Here is a 13,392-nt window from a genome sequence, read left to right as displayed (position 1 = left end):
CTTTCCATTTCAGACATTCTGACGTCCATTTGCATTTCCATGGCGTCCCTAGAAGACTGGTTGTGTTGCACCTCTTCCAGTCTATCTTCCATCTTGTTGATCCTTTGGGTTATTCTGTCAACTCTTCCCCCAATGTCAGCCTGCATACTTCTGATCTCCTCCATCAGTGCAGCTATGTCCTTTTTCGTGGCTGATGAGTCATACCCAGCTGCCGCCATGGTGGTCTAAGATGCCATCTCCAACCGGGTCTCACCCAGCGTGTACTCAAAGCTGGCTAGCTTGGTTCTCATGTCCATGTGGCGTTCCTCACTGGTCGGCGTGGTATACCCCCTCTGCTGTGTGCTGGCCCACTTCCAGATGTGTTCCAAGGGGGGTCTCTTGCACCCTCACGTTCTGCCAGTCAGGGGACGGCTCATGCTCGGAAGGCTAGACGTGGGGGAACTCTGCCCCAATGGCTCCACTCACTCTCTGTGTCACTCTACTCCTCTCTGAGAGTGCACTGTGCCAGGCCCCACTGTGTGTGTGAGGGGAGCCAGCACTTTCCCACTCTGTGGCACTTCTTCAGGTGCTTCATTCTCACTTCTGTGCCAGGTTATGGTCTCTAAGGATGGGGAGTTCGGCTCTGGTCCTTACGGCACTGGGGCTGCCGCTCGGCCCAGGCCCTAGTTTCAAAGTGGTGTCGCGGGCTAAGGTCCTAGTATGCCTCTGCGGGTTGGAGCAGCGAAGCAGGCACCTCTTCCTCCTTCGCTCGGGAGGACTTTTACCACAAGTAACTTTCATTGTGCCTGGCCAATTCACCCCAAACTGCCTGGCGATGTGCCCTGGGTGTTCCCCCACCAAAGGCTCCGATGCTTGCACTCCGGGGGGCTTGTCAAGGGGGGCTCTGATCCCCTTCAGACCCGGTGAGTGAGGAGCTACGTGCTCAGGCTGCCGTCATCAGCACACCCCCTGGTAGCCTCCCAGCTTCCCTCTTTTGATCCTCGCCACTGGGTCGGTGTACAGTAGGCAGCCCCACTTTAAGAAGCCCTTCCGCATACCAAATGTACACAACACTGCAAACCATCCACTTCTATCCCACGGAATCAAATGCTTTGGCAATGCTGCCACACTTTCCCCTGACTATCATTCGTACATGTTGCAGTCTTTTCGGGTTTTGGGAGGCGTTTCTGTGTAGTACAAACCACATCTGAGCAGGGTGTATCAGTTGGGGGCAGTACCCTCTGCAGACGCTTCACCAGTATAGAGGCAAGAATCTTTGTGTCCACCATTAACATCGACAATGGCGTATAAGAGGCACAGAGAATGGGGCCCTTTCCTTCCTTCAGGATCGGTACTATCACCGCCTCCATGCTTCACATAGGACGCATTCAGCACTGGCAACCATTTCCCAGCCAGGTGTTGTTGGAATGTTCTACCAATCTCAGCAGGGTGTCCAGCCGTCCCAGTTTCTTTCTGTGGTGTAAGCTGGTCTATAGCTGCAGCGATTTCATGTTCCTTAATAGGAGCATTCAATTCCTCTGCTTGGCTTTCAGATAGCCCTGGTAACTCAATGTTCTCTAGAGCGTAGGCTATGTCCCCCCCCGGGTCCACCCGCAGATCCCTGCCACATAAGATCTCGTAGTAGGCAGCAAAAACGTTGCTAATCTCAAGCCCAGCCCATCATATCTCTTCACACACATCTCTCATCTCTACTAGATTAGTCCTCAGGTTTAAGGCTCAGTAGCCAACCCAGCAGCCTACCCAGTTTAGCTCCTTGCTTATGTAGTCACTCTGAATATTCAGCATAATTATGCTCGCCCAATCTGTCCCACACAGTCCTGTCTCATTTTGTATTAATCTGGCTGCACCGCTCCTCCTCGATGATCCCTTTCTCAACCCCGTCTAATGTCTTTTTTAGTGTGGCTCTAATCCCAGCTCACATAGCCATGCACTGGCCACCTACCAGCACTTTAAAAACCTCCGAGACTATTTGGTAATCAGCGACACTCTGCTCGTTATCTGCGATTCTACTTACGACCCTGGCCTCCATGACGTGCAAAGGGAATCCAGCCTGGGTACCTGCCTCCCTCTTCTGGAAGGTGCAGCCTTGAGCTGAAGCCTCAGAACTGACTACGGAACATACAGAGACCCCTGCTTCGCTCACTGCTGGAGAAATTGCCTTCCAGGACCACCCTCATCCGAGCCGGTTTCTGTACTCGATCCTGCTGCACTGGATACCACAGTTTCATCAGTGTTTCTCCATCGGGGTGCCCTTCAGCGCAGGCTTCAGTTGACAGCGTTGTTTGACCATCATTGAATGCTGATATGGAAACAAAGGCAGAGCTGGGGCAGGCCTCTGCTCTCCAAGGTTCTGAATCTTCATTTCATTGCCTTTGCTGCCTTTTATACCATTCTCAGTGTAATTGGTTATTTATAATTCACTTAATACCCAGAGGTTTCTAAGCGCGGGCCGGGGGGATTGAACCTGTCCTGCTTCCAAGTCGAGCGTGTTGCCCCCGAGCTATCTTCCCGAGCAGAGGACGGTAAAGCCTATTTGTTTGCCTCTTAAGGGGCTCATTATTGACTGTGCCAAATAATAGAATACCTCCATTTAACAATAAATTGAGAACAGTTGCTGTGACCAAACGTGTAAGGAACTTCTCTGCAAAAGATACTTCTATCTCCCTCTCTATCACGTTATCTGGGGTAATCTTGCTGTACATATATGGTCCTCTTTAAAGAATGCGAGACATTGCGAGTTTTCTGTTCCATCCTTGGCACACCCAGATGACAATCTCTGTTCATGGTCCGCATTGTATTTTCTGCTTGTAAGGCTGTATGCTGCAAATCAACACATTTAAATGATATGAATAATGTGAATTGATCCGCACCATTGCTTTTATACCATGAGAGATTTGAAACAAACTGTTTCTAAGAAGGTCTTTCTTATTCCCTTGCCTTTATACCATTGAACACTTCCTGTCACCCATCACAGGGTCCACATTTGCATCCTTCCTGCATGCCACTTGGAATCTGTATTCACAATGTGACAGACTGTTGTTTCTGGGAAACTCCTGCTTGCGAGATCCACTCTGGGTTCCTGATGGTAGAAGACCCTTCAACTGCGAAGACATTTGTAGTGCCTTGAGATTAGTTTCTGCATTCTACGGCCCAACACCATGCTCTTGCCTTTATTCAGAATATTGTCCAGATCTACCACATGTTCCCTCTCCTGATCAGCTTCATAGAAACCTGCTGCTATCAGACTGTTGTCTCAGGCAAGAGACCGTCTTTGCTACCCCAATCATGGCTTATTATTCCTGGGATCAGCCCTTGCAAATACTGCAACGTATTATGGTACTGACTTTATATGGGGAGCCTGCACCTCCAGCTGCCTTCCAATGTATTGGGCCGTATGTGCTACCTAAAATGCGGCACTTTTCTAAAGGACCACTGTCCCTAGTGAGGAGAGAGTAACCGGGACGGGAGACACTTCCTGAAGACATTGGTTACCTGACTCTAGGAGTAGGTATCGAAGAGAAATGTAATAAGATTTGTAACTTGTCATTATAGTTGGAAAAGTGGCGAATGACACAACCTAATCACTTTCTTTGATAACTCATTAACAAGGGTCTTCAGGCAGATAATACATTCATATTGCGCTAGAGAGCATCTTAGCCTTGAAGGGAGTGCAACATTCCCTAGTATGATTAGAATGCTGTGCATAGATATAATTACACACATCGCTGCTATCATATACAGGCTGGTTCCTCTGGCCATGGCTCGATGAATCAATTCAATCGCTAGGAGCTTCCATAATCCATGTAGTCTTACATGCGTTTGCCATCATTTGGGACTTTGGTATTTGCTGATTAGACGTGTTTTCAGTTGCATGGGGAAAAAGCACTGCAAATACTTTGCGGGTCCAGAAGCGGCTGATGCTCATGAAGGGCGGCTGAAGGTCTCTATGAGAAAGACCATGATCATTTAAAAGTGATTACTCAGCAAATCTAAGAGGGTGAAGTTTGTTGGCCAACAGTCTCAATGGGAGGGTTCTGGCAGGGAAAAATACAAATGCATATACATTCAGAAAGTTGATGAGAAATGCATCTAATAATGTAATAATGAGATAACTAGGCCTCAATTTAGGAGACAAAGGTAATCCATCATGAAAAATGTGAATGCAGGCCGCAAAGTGCAAACTTTGCACTCGCCACTAGAGATTGGCTAGTGATATTGGACTCTTGGCGAGTAAGAAGAACAAGTTACTTACCAACTGGAAACATTCTTTCGAATGGATGTTCCTCCAACGTATTGCTCATTTATGACATGTAATGTCTACAGCTGTGCTGCTTCGGAATTATTTTGGCAGAGGGCGTCCTGCGGCGGGTCGATGTCCCTCAAAGGCCTCAGTAGCCTCAGTTCATGTTTTTTCCCCCTATAATATAGCATCGACTGCACTTAGCCTTGTTGGAACCAAAGCTGTAACACCATGGGAAATTCTTGAGAGGGGCAGGCTGGGAGGGTGATGAGGAATATGTTGGAGGAACATCCAGTCGAAAGAACGTTACCAGTTGGTAAGTAACTTGTTCTTCGAATGGATTGTGTCCTCCAACGTATTCCTCATCTATGACAGACTCCCAAAGCAGAATCCATGAGTGGAGGAGGGAGAAGAATTTAGACATACCCAATTCATTGGCAGAGTAAAGCACTGCCTTACCAAAGGCAACATCCTGAGCATGGGAAGTATCCAGGGAATAATGCTTAACAAACATGTGTATGGAAGACCATGTTGCAGCATTACAGATGTTCTTTACCAGTGCACCTCTCTGCAGGGCTGTCGATGTAGCAATGCCCCTGGTGGAATGAGCCTGCAAGCCCTCAGGAGGGTTCTTGCCAGCCAGCCTGTAGCATTCTGAAACAGTGAGGATGATCCACCTAGACAAGGTCTGCTTAGAAACATCCTGGCTCAATTGGTGTCCAGTATACCCCCACAAAGAGCTGGTCGTCCACTCTGACCTTGGACATTCTAGAAAGATAAAAGCTCAATGCCCTCCTACGATCCAACCTATGGAGTCTCTCCTCGTCCTTACTAGGATGCGGAGGAAGATAGAAGGCGGGGAGCACCACCTTCTGACTTAAATGAAATTCTGACACTACCTTAGGTAGGACGGACAGACGTACTCTCAATACAACCCTGTCCTTGTGAACAAAATAAAGGGTGGCTTAGAAGAAAGTGCCTGGAATTTGCTCACTCTTCGAGCAGAGGTAACTGCAACCAAGAAAACAGTCTTAAATCTCAACAGACAAGAGTGCAAAGGTTCAAACGGAGCACCCATCAGAAACTTTAAGACCAATTTAAGGTCCCAGACTGGCACCTGAAAGGGCGACAGCGGGAACACATTTGTGAACCCTTTCAGAAACTGAGTGAGCAGTGGAATCTTAAAACAGCAGCATTCCAAGACAAGCGCTTAATGATATGATATATTTTATTTATATATTTAAATCGCACTCATACACAGGTGTTTCAGAGCGTGAAAGGATACCACCCACCTGAAGACCCCTGGGGGCCAAAGAAAGTAAGAAGGAGAGAACCTCTGGAATTGAGCACTGAAAAGGATCAACATTCTTTCCTCTGCACCAGTCGCAAAACTTACGCCAGCCGCAACAGTACAGGGATCTTTGTTGCTGGCCGCCTGGCCGAATGCAACACCTCCATCACGTCATCCGGGAGTTCCCAATCCTTATATCTCAACCGTTCAGAAGCCATGCGTGAAGGTTGAGAGTCTTGACTGGATGGAGAACCCGACCTTTCTCTGGCAAGAGAAGATCCTCTCTTTGGGGAAGACGTATTGGAGGACAGATGGACGTGTCTAGAAGGTCCAGGTACCACGCTCTCCTGGCCAAATCCAGAGCAATGAGGATCATGCGGGTTCCGAACCGTCGTAACCTCCTGAGAACTTGAGGAATGATGGAGATTGGAGGAAACGCGTACAGAAGCGGGAATAACCAATCAACAACGAACGCGTCTCCTAGAGCTCCCCTCAGAGGAAATTCCCTCGGGCAGTACCTTTTGCACGTCCGGTTGGCAAAGGTCGCAAACAGGTCCACCTGCGGGTCTCCCCAAAGGGCGAAGATTTCTTGAAGGACTTCCTGAGCTAGTTCCCACTCGTGGGAGACTGCGCACTGGCTGCTCAAAGCGCCTGCCACCATGTTCTCCTCTCCGGCCAGATGAACCGCTGCTAGGGAGATTCCTTTTTGAATTGCCCAGATCCAGAGCTGGATTGCCTCCCTGCACAGAGGGAGTGCCCCTACACCTCCTCTCTTGTTGAGGTAATGCATGGCCATTGTGTTGTCCGTCATTATCAGGACATTCTTTACCCATACAGATGGCAGGAAAGCCTTCAGTGCTAGCCTGATTGCTCTCAGCTCCAAAAGATTGATGTGTAGTTTGGACACCGATGGAGACCAACGACCGCTCATGGTCAGATCGTTGGCATGAGCCCCCACTCCATGAGGGAAGCGTCCGTCATTACTGTTACCTCCGGCTACGGTTGCCAAAAAGGCTCCCCCTTCATGAGATTTTCCTTGCTGGCCCACCACAGAAGATCCTGGGAGACCTTGACGGGAACATGAAGGAAATCGGACATCTTGCCTGAGAACTGGGACCTTGAGTCCGGAGAGCGCACTGAAGGGATCGCATTCTCAGTCGAGCCTCTGGTACCAGAAAAATGCAGGATGCCATGTGGCAGAGTAACCTTAAGAATTCAAAATCCGGAAGAGTCTGGGCTTCTTGAAATTCGGAGACCATCTGGAGAATTTGCTGAGCCCTCACCTTGGGTGGCGAGCACATCCCCAAGGACGTGTCCAACACAGCCCCGATGTACTGGAGCTCTTGGGAAGGTGTCCTATGCAACTTCTTGAAATTAAGGGAGAAGCCCAGTTTGTGAAGGGAGTGGCAGGTGATGCTGAGATTATCCAAGGCTTTTTCAGGAGAACGTGCCAGATCAGCCAATTGTCCAGGTAGGGGTAGACGTGAATCCCCTTTCCCGAGATACGTTGCCACCACCACCATGAGCTTGGTGAAGACCCTCGGGCCGAGGGCAACCCGAATGGCAGAAGCCGAAACTGAACTGCGAACCACCAACTTCAAACCTCAGGTATTTTCTATGCTTGAGATGGATCGGCACATGAAAATAAGCATCCTGCAGGTCCAATGACACCAACCACTCCTGAAGTTGGAGGGCCTGAAGGATCTGAGAAAGAGTGAACATCTTGAACTTGTCGTTCCTGAGGAACTTGTTCAAGTATCTTAGTCCTCTGTCCTTCTTGGGAATAAAAAAATACGGGGAATACCAACCCTTGTTCCTCTCCGCCACAGGCACTGGTTCTATAGCGCCCTTCTCTAGCAGGGTCAAAATCTCCTGCACATGGAGCGGATCCTGAACCATCAAAGAGTGGTTCCCTGGGGGATTGTCGTGAGGCTGTCGTAGAAAATGAAGGCAGTAGCCGTGGGCTATTGTTTCCAGAGCCCACACATCTGAAGTAATGGCTCCCCACTCTTCTAGATGTTCAGACAGCCTGCCCCCTACTGGTGAACAATGAGACAAGGCCTCAGAACGGTTTTGAAGCGGTAGCGCCTGATGGTAAAGAGGCTGCTGCTTGAGCACCTCTACCTCGTCCACCACAAGGAAACTTACATTGGTCCCATTGACTGGCCATCCCTCTCGCCCTTCCAAATGAGGAGTAGTAGAGAAAGGAACCACCCCTCGATTGCTGTCCCCTACGACGAAATGGAAGAGGTTGTCGAACAGCTGCACCCAAAGATTTCTCAAGGCTCTCGACAGCCTAGCGGCCAAAAAGATGAGACCCGTCAAAGGCCATGTTGAGAAGACGGGCCTGCACATCTGGTGCAAACTCGGACTTCCACAACCACGCAAACCTGCGCATCACAGTGCTTGTAGCCATGGACCTTGATGACACTATCCACAGTGTCCAACCCAGAATGAAGGGATTCAGACATGGCATCCTTGCCATCCTTCACAATAGCTAGAAAGCCATCCCTTCTTCCCCTTCGGGAATATGTTCAGCCGCTAAAGAGATGCAATTCCACATAGTGTGCAAAACCTTTGCCAAGGCACAGGTGGAGTTGGTAGATTTCAACGCTATACTCCCAACCTTGCATGCCCATCCATCCATGCGCTTATCGTCCCTATCAGGAGGGATGGTAGGGTATGCTGCCTGCTTCGAAGTGGCTGTAGCCGCTTGAACCACCAAACTCTCCAGAGTGGGGTGTGTGGACATGTTGTCGGGGTCGCTACTGGATGAGCGGTATTTCTTTGTTAATGACTTGTTCACTGCTGGAATACTCTCCCGGGTGTTCCAAGTAGCAGCCACCCTCTTTTGCAACACCACATGAAATGGCAACACCGAGTCAGTGGACGGACCCTGATCAAAAACATCTGTAAAATCGGCTTGATCAAATTGCACCGGAGGCCTGGACCAGCCCAGATACTCCACAACTCGCAACATCAATCTCTGATTAGAGGAGTCGCCATGATTCCCCCGGATCCTGCTTACCAAATTCCATCTCAGGGGAAGCGTCAACGCCACTGGAATCAAGCAAAGACTGACACACAGATCCTCCATCCGACTCTCTTCAGAGATGAGACACTCTGGAACACCAGGAGTACCATATGGAAGACCAAAAGGACAAACATCCTCCTCTGACCTTTCTTCGTCCTCATAAATGTCCTGGAGAGACTTAAAGAAGTCCTTCCTTGGAAGAGGAGTAAACCTCTTCGCAGTCACAGTCTTCAAAGACTTAGAAGTACCCTTCCTCGGAGGGTGCACAGTCACAGGGACCTCCACCGGTAAATTCAGCCCAGATGGCATCGTGGGTGTCGATGGCTCCATAGGCATCGACAATGGAGCTGACGGCTTTGAGAGCCTGAACGGGGACAAAGGCCTGTCAGGCGCACCCAATGGGCATGGCGGCAATGGCGTCGACATCTTCAATGGCTTTGAGGATTTCACAGGTTGACAGTTAAGACCGCAACCTGGACCTGGAATGTCTCTGGTGAACACCCGATGCCTTGTCCGAACGGGCCCTCGAAGGCTCCCGAGGTTTATCACGCCATCCACCCGGGCCCGAAGGCGTGCGAGTATCCAGCCGAGACCGTTCCCTGCCGGCTTTGTCAGAAGGTGCGGACGGAACCGTGCCTTGGGACTTAAATAGCTGCAACATCTGCATCCGGAAAGCATCCCATTCCTCCGTAGTCGAGGGTTTGGTGGGGCAGGTCGCCTTTTTCGAGGAGGCGTTGTCCAAAGAGGATGAGGAAGGGGAACGGTGACGTCGCTTCCTGGACCGCCGCAACATAGAGGACGAGTGGCGCGAACCACTGCGGGACCTGGATCGCTTGGACTTCTTTTTATGAGGAGAGTCCCCTCTCGATTCGTCGGTCGAAAGACCAGCTGACTTGGATTTACAGGGCTTGGACACCCTTCCTACCTTCAATTTCCCGTTACGTTCCCGCAAGGCCATGGCAGTCAATGACTGGCACTTCGAGCAGTCATCCGTAGCGTGGTCCTCGCCCAGACACCACAGACAAATTCTATGCAGATCCATAATCAATATCATGGAGCCGCAGTCCCAACATCTCTTGAAGCCAGACTGCGGGGTTGTCGGGATAGAAGACGACATAATACGGTAACTTAACAGTAACCACGAGGCGCGCTGACTTTTACGAAGCAAACACGTTTGAGGAAAACCAGAACTGAGGCTACAGGCACCAAGTGTGCTACTTATAACATCTGATGAGGTCTCCCTCGACAGAGGCCTCCGAGGGACATCGACGCAGGGCGCCCTCTGCCGAAGTTTTTTTTCGAAGCAGCACAGCTGTGGACTTTACACGTCATAGATGAGGAATACGTTGGAGGACACAAGTCATTCGAAATGGTGTCCTGTATGCATGTATAGGGGTAAGGTGGCAAGTGACTTTTGTATGGCTGGTTAGTAGCTTGCAACTTGAAATGTTGTCCCTGCAGGCAGAATGGAAACAAATAGCTGCCCAGTTTCACAATGAATTTGGTCTAATGTTTGAAACTGCTGTAGCAGCACAATTATTTAGTGGAATGCTTTCACTGTCGCAACTTTATGAAAATATCCAGATAATGTTCCTTCCTGACTAACATCATAAGGAAAGCCTTACTCGATTGTATGCATATGTGAAAGTTATCTCATGAAGGTTTGGTTTTGACCTTCGATGTTCAGAATGGACAGGCTCCACTGAAACCTTTTTGTTTTAATTGCAAAAGACCAAAACCCTCCTTGATGAGGTCATTTGTTTGTTGTATTGAAAGTCATGAAATGAAAAAAGGTATTGCGAGAGGTTGATTGCGGTGGGGGGCAGTCTAGGGTTGCATGGGGGCCTGTATGTTCTTCCTGCCTATGTTAACTTGTAGCGAAGGTTTCATGAACTATCCTCCCCGGAGGTCAAGTCAAGCTTTTGTTGTCCGCGACACCAAGAGGCTCACAGAGCCATTATACATGTAATGAACTAGTTGGATATGGAACCTATTGAGCTGGTTCTCCAAGTATCATGCCAAGGCTTGGGGGATTAAACTTCCTGGTTCAGCTCTGTGGGGGTTTGAAAGCTATGCCCAGCTCCAAAAAGGTGAATATTTGTTCTTCAAACTAAGATCGCTGAGCCTCACTGTAGAAAACAGTCAGTCGTTCCAGATTTCAGCTCCCAAAAGGAGATACATGGGCTATATCTGACTGAGAATGTTAATATCTGCCCGGTTTGTTGCAATGTGAGGAATTCTTAAAGCACTTTATTCTACTGTGCTGTAAAGATACTTGTGTCCATCTAGTCGCCCTGAAATCACTTTTGAGGTCTAGAGGTTTTACTCTGTGTCGATTGGATCTGCAATCAATTGCTCAGATAGCATTGGCCTGGTGTCTTCAGATGTACCCGAAAGCGGCAAGAAGGAATTAGAGCACTGGGTAGCTCGTTGCTCTGCTCCACATATTATAGGGGCATTTGCCGGTGACTTCCTGGATGGCGGTCTAGGGCAGAATGGAACACAAAGATATTTCATGTGCTCATGTTCTTTTTTATCATGTTCTGTATTGCACCCTGCTCCTCAGGCACCACTACAAGGAACTTTCTCTCTTGACTGACTCAAGCCCAGCTTCTTTTTAATATTGCCTCTTAATCATATGCAGCTCTTATGAGTTTCTTATTGTTTCCGTTTGCCATTGTAGGACTTATTTTTATGTATACTAGCATTTTGGATAATAAAAGAAAACTTAATTCCCGTATTGATGCTCAGCGTAGTGCACTGGTCTCTCACGCCATCCCCTACCTCCCAAGTGGCGGAATAGTTCACATTATTACTCTGGGATAGATAGCTGGTACTGAGGAAAAGGTACTGGATACATGTGAACATTCATCAGTGGTGTTCCAGTGGCAATGGTGGGATGAAGTAGTTACAGCAACAAAAATGTAGTACTGGGGAAAAGTGAGTACTACAAAGAAAGGAGATACCCAAAACCTCTACTGGGCAATTCAAGCAACGACGGCCAAAAAAAGCACAAAAGAGAGCATTTTCTTTTTTTTAAAAAAAACTTTTATTTGGTGTATTTAAATCTAATTAGCCCAAGTGTTTGACTGTTGCTTTATATGCAAGTATGAAGATGCTGCAGGCCTCCATGTTTATCAAAGCAGCACCCCGCTTCCACCCCCAAAGATACAAAGTCAGATCTCAATGGGTGCCATGATATGGCATTTATCATATCCTAAATGCAGCACCCCGCTTCCACCCCCAAAGATACAAAGTCAGATCTCAATGGGTGCCATGATATGATATGGCATTTATCATATCCTAAAAGCAGCACCCCGCTTCCACCCCCAAAGATACAAAGTCAGATCTCAATGGGTGCCATGATATGATATGGCATTTATCATATCCTAAATGCAGCACCCCGCTTCCACCCCCAAAGATACAAAGTCAGATCTCAATGGGTATCATGATATGATATGGCATTTATCATATCCTAAATGCAGCATCCCGCTTCCACCCCGTAAGATACAAAGTCAGATCTCAATGGGTGTCATGATATGGCATTTATCATATCCTAAAAGCAGCACCCCGCTTCCACCCCCAAAGATACAAAGTCAGATCTCAATGGGTATCATAATATGATATGGCATTTATCATATCCTAAAAGCAGCACCCCGCTTCCACCCCCAAAGATACAAAGTCAGATCTCAATGGGTGCCATGATATGGCATTTATCATATCCTAAATGCAGCACCCCGCTTCCACCCCCAAAGATACAAAGTCAGATCTCAATGGGTGCCATGATATGATATGGCATTTATCATATCCTAAATGCAGCACCCCGCTTCCACCCCCAAAGATACAAAGTCAGATCTCAATGGGTATCATGATATGATATGGCATTTATCATATCCTAAATGCAGCATCCCGCTTCCACCCCGTAAGATACAAAGTCAGATCTCAATGGGTGTCATGATATGGCATTTATCATATCCTAAAAGCAGCACCCCGCTTCCACCCCCAAAGATACAAAGTCAGATCTCAATGGGTATCATAATATGATATGGCATTTATCATATCCTAAAAGCAGCACCCCGCTTCCACCCCCAAAGATACAAAGTCAGATCTCAATGGGTATCATGATATGATATGGCATTCATCATATCCTAAAAGCAGCATCCCCGCTTCCACCCCCGAAGATACAAAGTCAGATCTCAATGGGTGCCATGATATGGCATTTATCATATCCTAAATGCAGCACCCCGCTTCCACCCCCAAAGATACAAAGTCAGATCTCAATGGGTATCATGATATGATATGGCATTTATCATATCCTAAAAGCAGCAGCCCCGCTTCCACCCCTGAAGATACAAAGTCAGATCTCAATGGGTGTAATGTCTGTGCTGCGCAGTAAAGAAGCACGGCTGCGGTGTGTGTGCGCACATGCATCTGTGCAGGGTGGGATGGGTTTCCAGCAGGAACACCAATGTATGCGTTGGGAGGGCTGCGAAGGATGGGACACAGAAAACTCAAAAGGAGGTAAGTGGCTGGGTTTCTGGGGTGCAGGTTGGAGGCATGGGGCTTGGAGGTTCCATTCAACATGGAGGACGAGCGGAGAAGCCAGGGAGAGGGCTCTTCCCTCTTTCACGCAGTTGGAAGAGAGGATTGGGTGAGCATGCTAGACACAGTGCACAGTAAATGTCTGCACAGTACATTGCTGTTGTATCATTGGTTTTTACTGACCTTTTTTAAAGGGATCAGTTTGGTCGACCAGTTTGATTTTTAATGGGTATGTATTTGTGCGTGTAGTGAAGTAGGAGGGAGAGGGGGAAGGGAATGTGGGTG

The sequence above is a fragment of the Ambystoma mexicanum genome, chromosome 5p (genome assembly GCF_040938575.1).
Source record: "Ambystoma mexicanum isolate Mex_15411 chromosome 5p, UKY_AmexF1_1, whole genome shotgun sequence".
Lineage (NCBI taxonomy): Eukaryota > Metazoa > Chordata > Amphibia > Caudata > Ambystomatidae > Ambystoma > Ambystoma mexicanum.
The sequence above is the reverse complement of the archived record's forward strand: the minus strand, read 5'-3'. Positions refer to the sequence as shown.